Source organism: Juglans microcarpa x Juglans regia, chromosome 2S (genome assembly GCF_004785595.1).
Source record: "Juglans microcarpa x Juglans regia isolate MS1-56 chromosome 2S, Jm3101_v1.0, whole genome shotgun sequence".
NCBI lineage: Eukaryota > Viridiplantae > Streptophyta > Magnoliopsida > Fagales > Juglandaceae > Juglans > Juglans microcarpa x Juglans regia.
Genome location: NC_054597.1, coordinates 21596891 through 21601468, shown reverse-complemented (window position 1 = coordinate 21601468; position 4578 = coordinate 21596891). Strand labels below are relative to the sequence as shown.

The 4578-nt window shown below is 39.4% G+C and overlaps 1 non-coding gene across 1 annotated transcript; it reads right to left on the bottom strand.

Moving 5' to 3' along the window:
* Positions 1–236: 236 nt before the first annotated feature.
* LOC121253773 lies at positions 237–343 on the bottom strand. Its single transcript, XR_005938492.1, has one exon. It is a non-coding gene; the product is annotated as a small nucleolar RNA R71 (small nucleolar RNA).
* Between the last annotated feature and the right edge of the window lie 4235 nt (positions 344–4578).

The window sequence follows — 4578 nt, the reverse complement described above, 5'->3', positions numbered from 1 at the left end:
GTTTTATTTTTAGTTCATGTTCTTAAGTGACAGGTAATAATTCTCCAGGCCAACCGGGCTTGGGGCGTTACATTAATGGTGTTACTAAAAACACCATTAGATTGAAATTGTTTCATTTTTCTTTGAAGGACAAGACAAGAGGTTGGCTACAATCTCTACAACCGGGAAGTATCACTAGTTGGTAGGACGTGGCTGAAAAGTTTCTTACTAAATTCTTTCCACTTGCAAAAACAACCCAACTTAGGAGTGAGATTGGTCAATTCAAGCAAAATGATTTCGAATCACTCTATGAGGCATGAGAAAGGTATAAATATTTGATTCGATGTTGCCCTCAACATGGATTGCGGGACTGGTTGCAGGTTCAGATGTTCTACAATGGATTGAATGGACAAACTTGGACCATAGTTGATGCTGCTACTAGTGGAACTTTGATGTCAAAGATAGCTGAAGGTGTTGCCTCTCTTTTAGAAGAAATGACCTCAAATAACTATCAATGGCCAACTGATAGAACTATGGCCAAGAAAGTTGCGGGGATTCATGAATTGGAGCCATTAGCAACCCTTTCAGCTCAAGTTGCTTCTCTATCCCATCAAATTTCAACTTGACAACCCAAAGGATACCACAAAGTGCAGAATATATTGCAGCTACAAGGATGATAGTTCCGAGTAATGAAGTGAGTTAAGAACAAGTTCAATACATCAACAATCGGAACTACAACTATCGTGGTAGTCCTATGCCAAATTACTACCATTCAGGGCTTCGAAATCATGAGAATTTGTCTTATGGAAACACAAAGAATGTGCTACAACCGCTCCAGAATTTGAAAGTCAACCAAGCGAGAAGAAGATGTCACTTAAGATTTGCCATGGTTTCTTTTGTTGAGGAGATAAGGTTTAAAAAGACTGATCAATGGTTAGACAACATTAAGATTCATTGTAGCAACATGGGAGCCTCTATAAAGAATCTAGAAGTGCAAATTGGGCAACTAGCCACAACTATCAATGCCTAACAAAGAGGAACTTTTCCTAGGAATACAGAAGTGAATCCAAGGAAACAATGCAAGGCCATCACACTTAGGAGTGGACAAGAAATTAAAAGGTCACCATCAAAGGAAACCAAGTCCACCCCTACAGCTACAAACAATGGCCAGAGCAAGAATAAAGTAGAAGAAGAGGATGATACACCAAGAGAGATTGACAAGCCTCCAATAAGTTGATTTCCTGACAATTCTCCTATTCTCCTTACTCCACTTCCTTATCCTCAACGTTTTCAAAAATAAAAACTAGATAAGCAATTTTCTAAGTTCTTGTATATTTTTAAGAAAATTCACATAAATATTCTTTTTGCAGATGCTTTGGAACAAATGGTAAATTATGTCAAATTCCTGAAGAACATCATTTCCAAGAAGAGAAGATTGGAGGAGTTCGAAACAGTAAAGCTTTCTGAAGAATGCAGTGCTATTCTTCAAAAGAAATTGCCTTAAAAATTAAAAGATTCCAGGAGTTTTACTTTGCCTTGCACTATTGTAAATTCATTTTTTGATAAAATTTTATGTGATTTTGGTGCTAGTATTAATCTTATGCCACTTTCTGTTTGCAGGAAATTAGGACTTAGAAATATGAGACAAACAACCATTTCTTTACAATTAGCAGACCTATCCATCAAGTATCAACGTGAAATCATAGAAGACGTATTGATAAATGTGGATAAATATATTTTTCCTGCTGATTTTGTTGTGTTAGATATGAAGGAAGATGAAGAAGTCCCATTGATTCTTGGTCGACCATTATTAGTTACGGGAAGTGCTTTAATTGATATTCAAAAGGGTGAATTAACATTGAGAGTGAACAAGGAAGAGGTTATGTTCAACATCTACCAAGCCATGAGATTTCCAGAAGAGCCAAGCACTTACTTTCGGGTAGATGTCATTAAACAATGTATAGAAGAAGCCTTTCAAGGAGATACACCTGCCAATCACCTAGAATGATCTTTGCAGCAAGACACATCACTTAGCAATGAAGTGGGAAGTTTAGAGTCGATTGTAGCAAAGATGGATTATGCATTTTTTGAAAAAAAGACGCAGCAAGCTAGAAAGAAGTTTAACTATGATTTGAAAGCAGTAGGGGAAAAGCGACTTCTTCAATTGAATGAGATGGATGAGTTCTAGAGCGATGCGTATGAAAATGCAAAAATCCATAAAGAACAGACAAAGAAGTGGCATGACAAGTCGATTCTCAAACGTGAGTTCACACCAGGACAGTAGGTTTTACTCTTCAATTCGCGACTCAAACTCTTTCCGGGCAAGTTAAGATCAAGATGGATAGGTTCTTATACAATTAACAAAGTTTCCTTTTTTGGAGCAATAGATTTGAAGGACAAGACATGAAGTATATTTAGATTTAACGGTCAAAGATTGAAGCACTATTATAGAGAACAAGTGGAGAGGAAATGTGCACTTATTCTGTAACGCCCGTCCTTGTGGTGGGTCTTTTTTATAAAATATTTTGAGAAAGGACGACGGGAATTACTGTCCGATTTAAAACTTTTTGTTTCTTCCCAGGGTGTGAGACTCTACGTTTATAAAATAAAAATGTGTTGTTGCAATAAAAGAGGTTTACAACTGAAAACATCAATTTCAATAATAAAATGCCTCTCTTACATTTGAACCTCGTGCCTAGACTTCCGTGCTCTTCCCCATGGACCGTGTCCGTCCCGACGCGTACTTCATTTCCTTCCCAGTGGGGGGGGAGGGACATGCATAAAAACTAAAATGAGTCAAAAACTCATAAGCATTACTTCATGCAGTTAAAATATAACAACGTAGGTTTTCATTCATGCATTCATCATTCGTACATACTATACATACATGTATACGTGCATACGTGCGTTCGTTTGAAAACGTCACTGGACGGGATTTTCCTTTCTTTTCGTAAAACGTATCACCCGTCAGTGCCTTCATTTCTTAAAGTGTGTTCGTGCATGTGTACATATGTACATACATACATTCTTTCTTTTCACTTTCATAGGCCGGTACACACTGTTACGCCCCGTGTGTTAGGGTTGGCGGCCCTTTGACCTGGATTCCGCTCGTGGCCACAGGTTGGGAATCCTTTTCATAGGGGGCAGCACTGGGTGCACTACCAGTACTACTTACCTGACATTGCAATCTGCCCATTCATTGGTACCCTTTCATTCATTCATGTGGCCGTTACGTATCTTCATACATTTCATGCTTTTATTCATTCTTTCATTCATTCATTCATGCCAGCTCTAAAGAGCTGGAGCTTTCATTAAGTTCTTTCTTTCATTTAACATGAGAAAACATCATTTCGTGAGCATGGGCTCGAACGTCCTCTTTCATGACGTCCACAAGCATCACCTCGCAGCATTCACAAAAGTATCAGTTCGTACTGTCCATAAAACATAAAGCACGGGCTCAAACATCACCTTTCGAGGCATCCATAAGCATCACCTTGAACGTCGGCCTTCGCGGCGTCCACGAGCATCACCTCGCGACGCTCAAGATAGCGTCGGTCTGTAGGATCCACGAAGGCATCGGCTCAAGCTCATCTTTCGTGCATTTTCATCAATTCGTTTCTTTGAAAATATGTATAATAGATACATCTTATACTCATCCATTCACATGCGTACAATTAATAACTTTGGGTGCGTAAAAAGGGGCTTTCATGGAGGGGCCGTACGTACTTATACATTTGAAAGCATGACATCTTCTTTCGTAAGCATTTTCTTAAAGAGAAGAGCTTTTCGTTTTTGTTTCGTAATTTCTAGAAAACTCCAGAAGGGCATGAACGTAATACTTACCTGGACTCCATGCTACTTTCATACCATGCAGTCCATTCATGCACGTGTCAGCTGGCAACCTACATGCATACATAACCTTAACGCCATTCTCTATCTAGTGCATAAGCAACTTAACTATAAATAGAACTACGCTATACTTAGAACACTCTCCTTCTATCTCATGCACTTACGTGCCCTTTACTACGTTAAAACCTTCAAGGACCCATTGCGGTCACCGCATCTTCCAACTCAGGTCTTGTCTCGAGTGCTCATTCTCTAAAGTGAACCCATGATTCACCTTAGGATTAAGACACTAAGACCTCTGTCTCATTCTTCTCATTAACCATGTTCCGACGCATGACTCAGACCAACTAAGTCACGCATCCCTTCTTTAGACAGTACACTCGTCACTATCTCCATATATCTTAGCCCATACTAATTCTCATTCCCATCCATACAAGCCACACGGCTGCTCTAAGCCAATCTCTGAGGCTTAAGCATCGTGTAACTATGCTTAGGACAGATTATCCATTACATATGGTGAATCCATCCAGCACATGTGTCTAACCAGATTACACATGTACCTTACCCCTTTATCACCTAAGATCAACATATAACATGTTGATCACATGCTCATAAGGACAAGAGCCATACTCTGATACCAACCTTCTCTTAACTCGGCTAGCATGACTCTTCATGCTAGCCGTCCCTTCTTACAGTTCATCCCAACACTTAGTGCGACAAGGCTGTTCACAGCTACGCCTTATGTCACATCAT